Raw genomic sequence first — 15867 nt, 5'->3', positions numbered from 1 at the left:
ATCCATTCTATATGACAGAGAGTTCATCTGCTTAACTAATATCTCTGAGATGTTACAAGATAAAACCCTTCATTCTTAAGCATTCGAGACGTCAGTTGCCTAACTGCTTTTTTTTTTTCAAGTTCTGAAGTGATGACAAGAAAGGCAAACTCCTTCATTCTGCGTATCAAAGAGTTCGGTCATAGAAAGACAATTACCTGAGGTCCTAGTCTCACTGGGAAACCACATATCGTATGGTTTAATAATTCTCTTTAGAAGTGTCCAGACACATTTCAACCTAGTCTTGAATCTATCTACGACTATTACTCCATCTCCATTCACATGGAGTGGGTCCAATGGCCCCTCAATTAATGGCACTCAATTTTGCAAGACTCTGGATTAGAACTCCAGCCTGACAGAAAGAAAGCTGGAACTTCCTGTATCCCCTATGGAGGCTGGCTCACCACCTCGCTACTCAGTAGGAGGAAATCATTACTGAACTCAAGCTGTTGTAGAATTCACATCCCTCACCCTAAGTGCTCAAGACGTAAACTTATGCATTTTCACCGTCCGGGGAAATCTGCTAAATATCAACCAGGACAGAGAGAGACAGACATCCTTGTCCTTCCATCTCACAAAGAGATGCACTTCACTTGAAGCGGAACAAAAGGAAATCTCTCTCTCTCTCTCTCTCTCTCTCTCTCTCTCTCTCTCTCTCTCTCTCTCTCTCTCTCTCTCTCTCTCTATCTATCTATCTATCTATATATATATATATATATATATATATATATATATATATGGCCAGAGGGCGTTATTGGATTACGTGTTAATTGACAGGCGCGCGAAAGAGAGACTTTTGGATGTTAATGTGCTGAGAGGTGCAACTGGAGGGATGTCTGATCATTATCTTGTGGAGGCGAAGGTGAAAATTTGTAGAGGTTTTCAGAAAAGAAGGGAGAATGTTGGGTGAAGAGAGTTGTGTGAGTAAGTGAGCTTCGGATGGAGACTTGTGTGAGGAAGTACCAGGAGAGATTGAGTACACAATGGAAAAAGGTGAGAACAAAGGAGGTAAGGGGAGAGGAGGAGGAAAGGGATGTATTTAGGGAAGCAGTGATGGCTTGCGCAAAAGATGCTAGTGGCATGAGAAGCGTGGGAGGTGGGCAATTAGAAAGGGTAGTGAATGGTGAGATGAAGAAGTAAGATTATTAGTGAAAGAGAAGAGAGAGGCATTTGGACGATTTTTGCAGGGAAATAATGCAAATGAGTGGGAGATGTATAAAAGAAAGAGGCAGGAGGTCAAGAGAAAGGTGCAAGAGGTGAAAAAGAGGGCAAATGAGAGTTGGGGTGAGAGAGTATCATTAAATTTTAGGGAGAATAAAAAGATGTTTTGGAAGGAGATAAATAAAGTGCGTAAGACAAGGGAACAAATGGGAACCTCAGTGAAGGGGAGGTGATAACAAGTAGTGGTGACGAGAGAAGGAGATGGAGTGAGTATTTTGAAAGTTTGTTGAATGTGTTTGATGATAGAGTGACAGATATAGGGTGTTTTGGTCGAGGTGGTGAGCAAAGTGAGAGGGTTAGGGAAAATGATTTGGTAAACAGAGGAGAGGTAGTAAAAGCTTTGCGGAAGATGAAAGCCGGCAAGGCAGCGGGGTTGGATGGTATTGCTGTGGAATTTATTAAAAAAGGGGTGACTGTATTGTTGACTGGTTGGTAAGGTTATTTAAAGTATGTATGACTCATGGTGAGGTGCCTGAGCATTTGCGGAATGCTTGCATAGTGCCAATGTACAAAGGCAAAGGGGACAAAGTTGAGTGCTCAAATTACAGAGGTATAAGTTTGTTGAGTATTCCTGGTAAATTATATGGGAGGGTATTGATTGAGAAGGTGAAGGCATGTACAGAGCATCAGACTGGGGAAGAGCAATGTGCTTTCAGAAGTGGTAGAGGATGTGTGGACCAGGTGTTTGCTTTGAAGAATGTATGTGAGAAATACTTAGAAAAGCAAATGGATTTGTATGTAGCATTTATGGATCTGGAGAAGGCATATGATAGAGTTGATAGAGATGCTGTGTGGAAGATATTAAGAATATATGCTGTGGGAGGCAAGTTGTTAGAAGCAGTGAAGTTTTTATCGAGGATGTAAGGCATGTGTACGTGTAGGAAGAGAGGAAAGTGATTGGCTCTCAGTGAATGCAGGTTTGCGGCAGGGGTGTGTGATGTCTCCATGGCTATATAATTTGTTTATGGTCGGGTTGTTAGGGAGGTGAATGCAAGAGATTTGGAAAGAGGGGCAAGTATGCAGTCTGTTGTGGATGAGAGAGCTTGGGAAGTAAGTCAGTTGTTGTTCGCTGATGATACAGCGCTGGTGGCTGATTCATATGAGAAACTGCAGAAGCTGGTGACAGTTTGGTAAAGTGTGTGAAAGAAGAAAGTTGAGAGTAAATGTGAATAAGAGCAAGGTTATTAGGTACAGTAGGGTTGAGGGTCAAGTCAATTGGGAGGTAAGTTTGAATGGAGAAAAATTGGAGAAAGTGAAGTGTTTTAGATATACGGGAGTGGATTTGGCAGCGGATGGAACCATGGAAGCGGAAGTGAATCATAGGGTGGGGGAGAAGGCGAGAATTCTGGGAGCCTTGAAGAGTGTGTGGAAGTCTAGAACATTATCTCGGAAAGGAGAAATGGGTATGTTTGAAGAAATAGTGGTTCCAACAATGTTGTATGGTTGCGAGGCGTGGGCTATGGATAGAGTTGTGCGCAGGAGGGTGGATGCGCTGGAAATGAGATGCTTGAGGACAATATGTGGTGTGAGGTGGTTTGATCGAGTAAGTAATTTAAGGGTAGGAGAGATGTGTGGAAATAAAAAGAGTGTGGTTGAGAGAGCATAAAAGGGTGTTTTGAAATGGTTTGGTCACATGGAGAGAATGAGTGAGGAAAGATTGACCAAGAGGATATATGTGTCGGAGGTGGAGGGAACGAGGAGAAGAGGGAGACCAAATTGGAGGTGGAAAGATTGAGTGAAAAAGATTATAAGTGATCGGGGCCTGAACATGCAGGAGGGTGAAAGGCGGGCAAGGAATAGAGTGAATTGGAACGATGTGGTATACCGGGGCCGACGTGCTGTCAATGGATTGAACCAGGGCATGTGAAGCGTCTGGGGCAAACCATGGAAAGTTGTGTGAGGCCTGGATGTGGAAAGGGAGCTGTGGTTTCGGTGCATTATTACATGACAGCAAGAGACTGAGTGTGAACGAATGTGGCCTTTGTTGTCTTTTCCTAGGGTTACCTCGCACACATGAGGGGGGAGGGGGTTGTTATTACATGTGTGGCGAGGTGGCGATGGGAATCAATAAAGGCAGACAGTATGAATTGTGTACATGTGTATATATGTATATGTCTGTGTGTATATATGTATATATACGTTGAGATGTATAGGTATGTATATTGCTGTGTGTGGACGTTAATGTGTATATATGTGTATGTGGGTGTGTTGGGCCATTCTTTCGTCAGTTTCCTTGCGCTACCTCGCTAACGCGGATGACAGCGACAAGGTAAAATAAATAAGAAAATAATATATATATATATATATATATATATATATATATATATATATATATATATATTGTTAATTGACAGGCGCGCGAAAGAGAGACTTTTGGATGTTAGTGTGCTGAGAGGTGCAACTGGAGGGATGTCTGATCATTATCTTGTGGAGGCTAAGGTGAAGATTTGTATGGGTTTTCAGAAAAGAGGAGTGAATGTTGGGGTGAAGAGGGTGGTGAGAGTAAGTGAGCTTGGGAAGGAGACTTGTGTGAGGAAGTACCAGGAGAGACTGAGTACAGAATGGAAAAAGGTGAGAACAATGGAAGTAAGGGGAGTGGGGGAGGAATGGGATGTATTTAGGGAATCAGTGATGGATTGCGCAAAAGATGCTTGTGGCATGAGAAGAGTGGGAGGTGGGTTGATTAGAAAGGGTAGTGAGTGGTGGGATGAAGAAGTAAGAGTATTAGTGAAAGAGAAGAGAGAGGCATTTGGACGATTTTTGGAGGGAAATAATGCAATTGAGTGGGAGATGTATAAAAGAAAGAGACAGGAGGTCAAGAGAAAGGTGCAAGAGGTGAAAAAAAGGGCAAATGAGAGTTGGGGTGAGAGATTATCATTAAATTTTAGGGAGAATAAAAAGATGTTCTGGAAGGAAGTAAATAAAGTGCGTAAGACAAGGGAGCAAATGGGAACTTCAGTGAAGGGCGCAAATGGGGAGGTGATAACAAGTAGTGGTGATGTGAGAAGGAGATGGAGTGAGTATTTTGAAGGTTTGTTGAATGTGTTTGATGATAGAGTGGCAGATATAGGGTGTTTTGGTCGAGGTGGTGTGCAAAGTGAGAAGGTTAGGGAAAATGATTTGGTAAACAGAGAAGAGGTAGTAAAAGCTTTGCGGAAGATGAAAGCCGGCAAGGCAGCAGGTTTGGATGGTATTGCAGTGGAATTTATTAAAAAAGGGGGTGACTGTATTGTTGACTGGTTGGTAAGGTTATTTAATGTATGTATGACTCATGGTGAGGTGCCTGAGGATTGGCGGAATGCGTGCATAGTGCCATTGTACAAAGGCAAAGGGGATAAGAGTGAGTGCTCAAATTACAGAGGTATAAGTTTGTTGAGTATTCCTGGTAAATTATATGGGAGGGTATTGATTGAGAGGGAGAAGGCATGTACAGAGCATCAGATTGGGGAAGAGCAGTGTGGTTTCAGAAGTGGTAGAGGATGTGTGGATCAGGTGTTTGCTTTGAAGAATGTATGTGAGAAATACTTAGAAAAGCAAATGGATTTGTATGTAGAATTTATGGATTTGGAGAAGGTATATGATAGAGTTGATAGAGATGCTCTGTGGAAGGTATTAAGAATATATGGTGTGGGAGGCAAGTTGTTAGAAGCAGTGAAAAGTTTTTATCGAGGATGTAAGGCATGTGTACGTGTAGGAAGAGAGGAAAGTGATTGGTTCTCAGTCAATGTAGGTTTGCGGCAGGGGTGTGTGATGTCTCCATGGTTGTTTAATTTCTTTATGGATGGGGTTGTTAGGGAGGTGAATGCAAGAGTTTTGGAAAGAGGGGCAAGTATGAAGTCTGTTGGGGATGAGAGAGCTTGGGAAGTGAGTCAGTTGTTGTTCGCTGATGATACAGCGCTGGTGGCTGATTCATGTGGGAAACTGCAGAAGCTGGTGACTAAGTTTGGTAAAGTGTGTGAAAGAAGAAAGTTAAGAGTGAATGTGAATAAGAGCAAGGTTATTAGGTACAGTAGGGTTGAGGGTCAAGTCAATTGGGCGAAAATTCTGGGAGCCTTGAAGAATGAGTGGAAGTCGAGAACATTATCTCGGAAAGCAAAAATGGGTATGTTTGAAGGAATAGTGGTTCCAACAATGTTGTATGGTTGCGAGGCGTGGGCTACGGATAGAGTTGTGCGCAGGAGGATGGATGTGCTGGAAATGAGATGTTTGAGGACAATGTGTGGTGTGAGGTGGTTTGATCGAGTAAGTAACGTAAGGGTAAGAGAGATGTGTGGAAATAAAAAGAGCGTGGTTGAGAGAGCAGAAGAGGGTGTTTTGAAATGGTTTGGGCACATGGAGAGAATGAGGGAGGAAAGATTGACCAAGAGGATATATGTGTCGGAGGTGGAGGGAACGAGGAGAAGAGGGAGACCAAATTGGAGGTGGAAAGAAGGAGTGAAAAAGATTTTGTGTGATCAGGGCCTGAACATGCAGGAGGGTGAAAGGAGGGCAAGGAATAGAGTGAATTGGAGCGATGTGGTACACCGGGGTTGACGTGCTGTCAGTGGATTGAATCAAGGCATGTGAAGCGTCTGGGGTAAACCATGGAAAGCTGTGTAGGTATGTATATTTGCGTGTGTGGACATATGTATATACATGTGTATGTGGGTGGGTTGGGCCATTTCTTTCGTCTGTTTCCTTGCGCTACCTCGCAAACGCGGGAGACAGCGACAAAGCAAAAAAAAAAAAAAAAAAAAAAAAATATATATATATATATATATATATATATATATATATATATATATATATATATATATATATATATATACATATATATATATCTTTCTTTCATACTATTCGCCATTTCCCGCATTAGCGAGGTAGCGTTAAGAACAGAGGACTGGGCCCCCTTCTCTGTTCCTTCTTTTGGAAAATTAAAAAAAAAAAAACGAGAGGGGAGGATTTCCAGCCACCCGCTCCCTCCCCTTTTAGTCGCCTTCTACGACACGCAGGGAATACGTGGAAAGTATTCTTTCTCCCCTATCCCCAGGGATAATATATATATATATATATATATATATATATATATATATATATATATATATATATATATATATATATATATATATATATACATATATATATATGTATATATATATATATATATATATATATATATATATATATATATATATATATATATATATATATATACATACATGTGAGAAATCTGCAGAAGCTGGTGACTGAGTTTGGTAAAGTGTGTGAAAGAAGAAAGTTAAGAGTAAATGTAAATATGAGCAAGGTTATTAGGTACAGTAGGGTTGAGGGTCAAGTCAATTGGGAGGTACGTTTGAATGGAGAAAAACTGGAGGAAGTAAAATGTTTTAGATATCTGGGAGTGGATCTGGCAGCGGATGGAACCATGGAATCGGAAGTGAATCATAGGGTGGGGGAGGGGGCGAAAATCTTGCGAGCCTTTAAGAATGTGTGGAAGTCGAGAACATTATCTCGGAAAGCAAAAATGTGTATGTTTGAAGGAATAGTGGTTCCAACAATGTTGTATGGTTGCGAGGCGTGGGCTATGGATAGAGTTGTGCGCAGGAGGGTGGATGTGCTGGAAATGAGATGTTTGAGGACAATGTGTGGTGTGAGGTGGTTTGATCGAGTAAAGTAACGTAAGGGTAAGTGAGATGTGTGGAAATAAAAAGAGCGTGGTTGAGAGAGCAGAAGAGGGTGTTTTGAAATGGTTTGGGCACATGGAGAGAATGAGTGAGGAAAGATTGACCAAGAGGATATTTGTGTCGGAGGTGGAGGGAACGAGGAGAAGAGGGAGACCAAATTGGAGGTGGAAAGATGGAGTGAAAAAGATTTTGAGTGATCGGGGCCTGAACATGCAAGAGGGTGAAAGGCGGGCAAGGAATAGAGTGAATTGGATCGATGTGGTATACCGGGGTTGACGTGTCAGTGGATTGAATCAAGGCATGTGAAGCGTCTGGGGTAAACCATGGAAAGCTGTGTAGGTATGTATATTTGCGTGTGTGGACGTGTATGTATATACATGTCTATGGGTGTGGGTTGGGCCATTTCTTTCGTCTGTTTCCTTGCGCTACCTCGTAAACGCGAGAGACAGCTACAAAGCAAAAAAGAAAATAAAATATATATATATATATATATATATATATATATATATATATATATATATATATATATATATATATATTTTATTTACTTATTTATTTTACTTTGTCGCTGTCTCCCTCGTTTGCGAGGTAGCACAAGGAAACAGACGAAAGAAATGGCCCAACCCACCCCCATGCATATGTATATATATACACGTCCACACACGCAAATATGCCTACCTATACATCTCAATGTACACATATATAAACACACACAGACACATACATATATAACCATGCACACAATTTACACTGTCTGCCTTTATTCATTCCCATCGCCACCTCGCCACACATGGAATAACATCACCCTCCCCCCTCATGTGTGAGAAGTACCCCTAGGAAAAGACAACAAAGGCCACATTCGTTCACACTTGGTCTCTAGCTGTCATGCAATAATGCCCGAAACCACAGCTCCCTTTCCACATCCAGGCCTCACACAACTTTCCATGGTTTACCCCAGACGCTTCACATGCCCTGATTCAATTCACTGACAGCACGTCAACCCCGGTATACCACATCGATCCAATTCACGTTATTCCTTGCCCGCCTTTCACCCTCCTGCATGTTCAGGCCCCGATCACTCAAAATCTTTTTCACTCCATCTTTCCACCTCCAATTTGGTCTCCCACTTCTCGTTCCCTCCACCTCCAACACATATATCCTCTTGGTCAATCTTTCCTCACTCATTCTCTCCATGTGCCCAAACCATTTCAAAACACCCTTTTATGCTCTCTCAACCACGCTCTTTTAATTTCCACACATCTCTCTTACCCTTAAATTACTTACTCGATCAAACCACCTCACACCACACATTGCCCTCAAACATCTCATTTCCAGCATATCCACCCTCCTGCGCACAACTCTATCCATAGCCCACGCCTCGCAACCATGCAACATTGTTGGAACCACTATTCCTTCAAACATACCCATTTTTTCCTTTCCGAGATAATGTTCTCGACTTCCACACATTCTTCAAGGCTCCCAGAATTTTTGCCCCCTCCCCCACCCTATGATTCACTTCCGCTTCCATGGTTCCATCCGCTGCCAGATCCAATCCCAGATATCTAAAACACTTTACTTCCTCCAGTTTTTCTCCATTCAAACTCACCTCCCAATTGACTTGACCCTCAACCCTACTGTACCTAATAACCTTGCTCTTATTCACATTTACTCTTAACTTTCTTCTTTCACACACTTTACCAAACTCAGTCACCAGCTTCTGCAGTTTCTCACATGAATCAGCCACCAGCGCTGTATCATCAGCGAACAACAACTGACTCACTTCCCAAGCTCTCTCATCCCCAACAGACTTCATACTTGCCCCTCTTTCCAAAACTCTTGCATTCACCTCCCTAACAACCCCATCCATAAAGAAATTAAACAACCATGGAGACATCACACAACCCTGCCGTAAACCTACATTCACTGAGAACCAATCACTTTCCTCTCTTCCTACACGTACACATGCCTTACATCCTCGATAAAAACTTTTCACTGCTTCTTACAACTTGCCTCCCACACCATATATTCTTAATACCTTCCACAGAGCATCTCTATCAACTCTATAATTTGCCTTCTCCAGATCCATAAATGCTACATACAAATCCATTTGCTTTTCTAAGTATTTCTCACATACATTCTTCAAAGCAAACACCTGATCCACACATCCTCTACCACTTCTGAAACCACACTGCTCTTCCCCAATCTGATGCACTGTACATGCCTTCACCCTCTCAATCAATACTCTCCCATATATATATATATATATATATATATATATATATATATATATATATATATATATATATATATATCTTTTTTTTTTTCTTTGCTTTGTCGCTGTCTCCTGCGTTTGCGAGGTAGCGCAAGGAAACAGACGAAAGAAATGGCCCAACCCACCCCCATACACATGTATATACATACATCCACACACGCAAATATACATACCTACACAGCTTTCCATGGTTTACCCCAGACGCTTCACATGCCTTGATTCAATCCACTGACAGCACGTCAACCCCGGTATACCACATCGATCCAATTCACTCTATTCCTTGCCCTCCTTTCACCCTCCTGCATGTTCAGGCTCCGATCACAAAAAATCTTTTTCACTCCATCTTTCTACCTCCACTTTGGTCTTCCACTTCTCCTCGTTCCCTCCACGTCCGACACATATATCCTCTTGGTCAATCTTTCCTCACTCATTCTCTCCATGTGCCCAAACCATTTCAAAACACCCTCTTCTGCTCTCTCAACCACGCTCTTTTTATTTCCACACATCTCTCTTACCCTTACGTTACTTACTCGATCAAACCACCTCACACCACACATTGTCCTAAAACATCTCATTTCCAGCACATCCATCCCCCTGCGCACAACTCTATCCATAGCCCACGCCTCGCAACCATACAACAACCACTATTCCTTCAAACATACCCATTTTTGCATTCCGAGATAATGTTCTCGACTTCCACACATTCTTCAAGGCTCCCAGAATTTTCGCCCCCTCCCCCACCCTATGATCTTCTTCCGCTTCCATGGTTCCTTCCGCTGCTAGATCCACTCCCAGATATCTTAAACACTTTACTTCCTCCAGTTTTGCTCCATTCAAACTTACCTCCCAATTGACTTGACCCTCAACCCTACTGTACCTAATAACCTTGCTCTTATTCACATTTACTCTTAACTTTCTTCTTTTACACACTTTACCAAACTCAGTCACCAGCTTCTGCAGTTTCTCACATGAATCAGCCACCAGCGCTGTATCATCAGCGAACAACAACTGACTCACTTCCCAAGCTCTCTCATCCCCAACAGACTTCATACTTGCCCCTCTTTCCAAAACTCTTGCATTCACCTCCCTAACATCCCCATCCATAAAGAAATTAAACAACCATAGAGACATCACACACCCCTGCCGCAAACCTAAATTCACTGAGAACCAATCACTTTCCTCTCTTCCTACACGTACACATGCCTTACATCCTCGATAAAAACTTTTCACTGCTTCTAACAACTTGCCTCCCACACCATATATATATATATATATATATATATATATATATATATATATATATATATATATATATACATATATATATATATATATATATATGTGTGTGTGTGTGTGTATATGAATATATCTGTTTATCTCGCCTTGCAATTGCTAAATTGTTGCTAAAATCTGCTCACGAACCATAGAGATTCGGTTGTGGGTTCTCACTAAAAGGGAAAACGAAAAGATTCGATTTCCATATTCAGCGTAAGATGTAACCGCGTCTCCTCTTGTAAAAGAAGTTCATAAAGTATCGAATTCTTCAATGAGCGTTAGAGAGAACTAAGATCCTACCTGTGTTGCACTACCAAGGATCAAAATCCATAGAGAATAAACAAACAGAGCACGTGAGCTACATATGGATAAGTGCGGGTTCTTTATGGGTCTATGACTTCTAGTGGTTACGTATTTTATCGCTGGTGAAAGACAGGCCACTGAGATGGTCGGGGGTTTTGATTCTTATATTCTTTCAAGGTATGTGGCTATTGTTATACCTTTTCTGAGGAAAACCACTGGAAAAACGAGAGCAGTTTTTTCTTTTATGTTAGAGAAGAAGGAAATACGCCAGAGGTTCTGAAGGAAGGGAGAGAAAGGCAAGCCGAGTGACTTGGGGGAATAAATGCGTCTACAAGATTGGAATTATTGTAGTGGGTCGTCAGCTATAGGCTGAGGGAATAGGGGCTGGTAATAGGTCATGTGGGGAGGGTCAATGGGTAAGTCATGGGTGTGTAGGAGGGGACTAGGGTGCATAATGGTCGTATGGGGGCGAGCTAAGAGAGATTAATGGTATCACTGGGAGAGGCACGGGTTAAGAATGGTCGCACAGGGTGAGGTAAGGGAGATTACTAGTCGTGTGAGGAGAAATAAAGATTAATGATGGTAAGGGGTCAGGCAAGGGTGATAAATTGTTGTATTTGGTGAGATAAGGGAGACTGATGGTAGTCTGAGGTGAGGTGATGGTGAGCAGTGGTCATACTGAGGTGATGGTGAGCAGTGGGAATACTGTGTGAGGGTGTTAATGGTGCGCAGTGGTCGTATGGAGTGAGGTGATGGTGAATGATCGTCCTTTACCGCGAGGTAGTGGTAAATAATGGTCATCTAGGGGGAACTAATGGTGATTAATGGTCATTCAGGGGGTACCAATGCTGATTGATGGTCATTTAGGGGGAACTAATGGTGATTAATGGTCATTCAGGGGGGCCAATGGTGATTAATGGTCATTTACGGGGAACTAATGGTGATTAAAGATCATTCAGGGGGAGCCAATGGTGATCAATGGTCATTTGGGGGGAACTAATGGAGATTAATGGTCATTCGGGGGAGCCAATGGTGGTTAATGGTCATTTAGGGGGAACTAAATGGTGATTAATGGTCATTTGGGTCTCTAAGCAAAGACACAGTGAGTGCTGGCGGTTTATACAGATTCGAAAGTCTTCATGAGAAAAGAGAAAGTGAAAGAGACTCGGTTTCATGAGTGTAAAACTCTTTCTATCTAATGACCAAATCGGCAGGTACACACACCCATGCAAGTACACGATACACAAGTTTACAAACATATTTACTCAAACACACGCACGTGTGTGTACTCACAGACAGAAAGGCACATTCATAGATTCACACACAAACACACACACACACACACACACACACACACACACACACACACACACACACCTGATGATTATCTAACCCAGTGATCACGTCTTGTGATGTATCTGCTTGAAATGGAACACAAACCCAGAGAAGTCCCTCAGTGGCAACCTGAAGCTCCTCTAACATCACACAAACCCCCACAATAACCCATCAACCCCTTCTCCCGAAACCCCAAAGCGGCAGCATCCCTTATTGTGTTTCTACAAGAGCTTAACGTTCACTCTAACATTTCCCGCTATTAGTGAACGAAGAAAATTAATAAGATTCCTGTGTGCCAGCAGAGGCTCATATCAAATCCGGTTTACTCCCTCTGTAAGTCTGGCTCCTCTTATTGAATGGTAGGATAAAGGTTTCTACAGATCCATCAATATGATTACCTCGAAGTACATCATGTAAACGAGAATGCTAACTGGTGCGTATCTCGTCTCCAGGTGGTAGGTGTGTACTCCAGGGTTCCAAGTGGCGACTTAGGTCAACGACCAGGTCATCATACTCATAGCTCGTCAGGTCGTGCTCATGGCTCGTACCGTCGTGCTCAGGGTTCGAACCATCTTGCGTAAGGCTTGCAATGTTGTGTTCAAGTCTTGAAATGTCGTAACCAAGCCTCACACCGTCTTGCGTCAGGGGTTCATAACTGAAGATCATATTTCCTCACAGCAGTGGCTGATTCTTATGATTATCAGTCTGCTTACATCACAGCGAGTTGTTGGAAGGTATATTCCTCAGCGATGATTACCTGGGAGACGGCCCCACAACTCAGACCTACGTAGTAGTTTAAGCAGATCTCGCACCTTGATCATGTATTAAGAGGGGCGTTCAGAAATCTCAGTGATCTCTGGTTAGAGAAATCTGACAGTGATCTGTCTAAGGACTATTTCATTAATGGGTTTAATTGGGAGCTTCTGATGGGTAAGGCTCGTCTGACTAGGTGATCTCCTTGAAAGGGATTTTCCACTTTACTGATGATTGAGAGATCCTACTGATCTCTTATTAACTAGAGAAGGTATGAAACTTTAGTGACTGATCGAGAGATACCTTGTGCCGAGCTGATTGGCTGACAGGTATCTTTTGCCTTTGTGATTGGTTTGGTGCTATCTTGCGACTAGAGGATTGGGTAACAGATATCTTTTACCCCTATGACTGGTTGGGATAGACCTTGCACCTGGATGACTGGGAAAAAGATGTCTTTTACGTCTGTGATTGGTTAGGAGATATCTTGCAACAAGTTGACTGAGTTACAGATTTCTTTCACTTCCGTGATTGTTGCGAAATATCTTACACCTGGATGATCAGTTAGAAGGAATCTCATGCGCTCGTAATCGGTTCAGACCATTGGTTCCAAACCTTCTAGAGGTGATGGTCCAACACGACTCGTACGAAGAACTCGTAGCCCACCTTTGAGGGATATTCTATCACTATCTGTATGTTGTGGTGGTAAATATACATACTTATAGGAAACAACAAAATCTATGTACTACAGACATTCTAAACTAACCGTATATATATTTTGAAGGGCCATACATATTCATCAGTTGTCACGGTCATTCAGACGTGATCATATATCGAAGCTATGACAGCTTCCCATGGTCCATCATCATTGGTCCATGGCCCACCGGTTGGGAAGCACTGGTTCAGGACTATGCACCCAGGTGACTAACTGGTTAATGATAATTAAAGATGAGTGTGGTAGAGTGAAGAACATTTTACATGTGACTGGTGGAGTGAGTTGGTGTCTCTATGCCTCAGTGACTGAGAGGTAGAAGTTCTGAGCTTTACAAAATGCTTGTAACCATTCACTATAGAGGTTAGAGAAGATTGGTTAACTAGAATAAATACGATGGTGATTAGAATCTTGTATCACGGTGCTGGGCTAAGACACGACTCACACCACAGTGGTTAGATGTAGAAGACTTTAGAGTCTGCAAATTGAAGGAAGTGAACCAAAATATGATCATAGGTGACCAGAGGAAAGGTTTCATCTCCTCGGCAGTGAATGAGACAGGAACATTTGGCATATGGAACGAAAAATATAAAGGAAATGTTCATCAACAACAGAGAGATGTGGCTCAGTCAAATAAGGACGAGTTTAGCGATGTACTATAGAGAGGATAAAGACGGCATTAGAGCAAGTCAGCACTTGAAAGATATAAGAGAGAGAGGACGAACATAGAAGGACTGGAAGAGGGAACAGAGAAGCTATGAAAAGGATCTATGGACGGTAGTAAGGGATACTCCAAACCTTTTCCATGTATTCATATAGTGCAAATGATTTATTCAAAACCTTGCCAGTCGGGATAAGGGATCCACAGGGAACAATTTGAAATGAAAACGTAAAGAATGTTAAGGAGATCAGTAACAAGTTCAAAGACGTTTTCACTGTGGACGACACCGCTGCCTGAGCACCAGGGAAGGAGATCTATGAAAACACTGAACACTCTCGAAAAGACATGTACCAACTTTCAAGGGGCCTCGACCCATATATGTTTCATGATCCTGATGAGATATCGTCATTTGTGCTGAGGACGTGTAAAGCCATTCATGAAAGGTCGCTTGAAATGTTCAAAATGTTGATTAAGGAAGGTCAAATGCCAAGGGAATGGAATAGAGAATGAACCAAGTCTGCCTTTAAGATAGGAGACACGCGAGTTGCTCACAGCTGCAGACCAATGTCTCTGACGAGTTTCGCTTGTAAAATACTGGGAAAAGAGATTTAGAAAGCAAAAGAACGACTATCTGAAAAGGGGGAATTACATAAGAGAGAGAGACAAGCCGGATTCAAGCGAAAAGATCGCGTGTAACAAACCACTTAGGCTTCTGAGAGTGAGATCCTATTTTGACAAACGCTCACTAGGATTGTGTGTATCTGGATTACCAGACAGAACTTGACACTGCCTAACATAGGAAGTTAGTAAAGCAGCTGGATCTTGAGACAGAAATAGCAGGGATGCCGAGAATATTGTTAAGTGGAAGGAAACAAAGGAGTTATGTCGGAGGAATCTTCTCGACATAGGCCGGAGTCACTAGTGATATGTGCCGCTAGTCCTAAGGCCATTGTTCGTGTGGATATAGATGTCTTGCTAGATGGACTAGACTCCCATCTGAATGTGTGTCAGGACGATACTATCGTCACGAGGGAAGTAAAAATTGAGGAGGACTGCATTGATTCATAAGAAGACCTAAGCACATCCCAAAGTTGGGCTGATACATGGTTGATGAAGTTCGGGTCGTGGCGAGTTAACACAGAGGCACCCGGGGCATGCACCATAGGCCTTCCATATTTCGGGGCCTCTTAAAAAAATCGACCACACTCTGAGAGATTGATATCAAGTGTGAGAACGATCAGTGAGGTAGAGTGACTATATCAGCTCATTCAATGCCTAACTCGAATCATACCAATAATAAGGTAATTCAATGTTTTAATTCGATTCCTCTAGTTTAAGTCTGAAAATAAAAGTCATTTCTTAAATAACCATGACTGATGCATTCACCTGCCACCCGGGATCGAGCGCATAGGTTCGAATCCTGGTTGCAGCTGTCGGTCCACACTCAACTTTGCTGTTCGTCTTGTCTATCAGATGGGTACCTGGCTCAGGCTAGTATATATAAATATATATATATATATATATATATATATATATATATATATATATATATATATATATATATATATATTTATTTTTATTTATTAATTTTGCTTTGTCGCTGTCTCCCGCGTTAGCGAGGTAGCGCAAGGAAACA

This window comes from Panulirus ornatus, chromosome 58 (genome assembly GCF_036320965.1).
Source record: "Panulirus ornatus isolate Po-2019 chromosome 58, ASM3632096v1, whole genome shotgun sequence".
Taxonomy (NCBI): domain Eukaryota; kingdom Metazoa; phylum Arthropoda; class Malacostraca; order Decapoda; family Palinuridae; genus Panulirus; species Panulirus ornatus.
Note: the sequence above shows the minus strand (reverse complement) of the source record.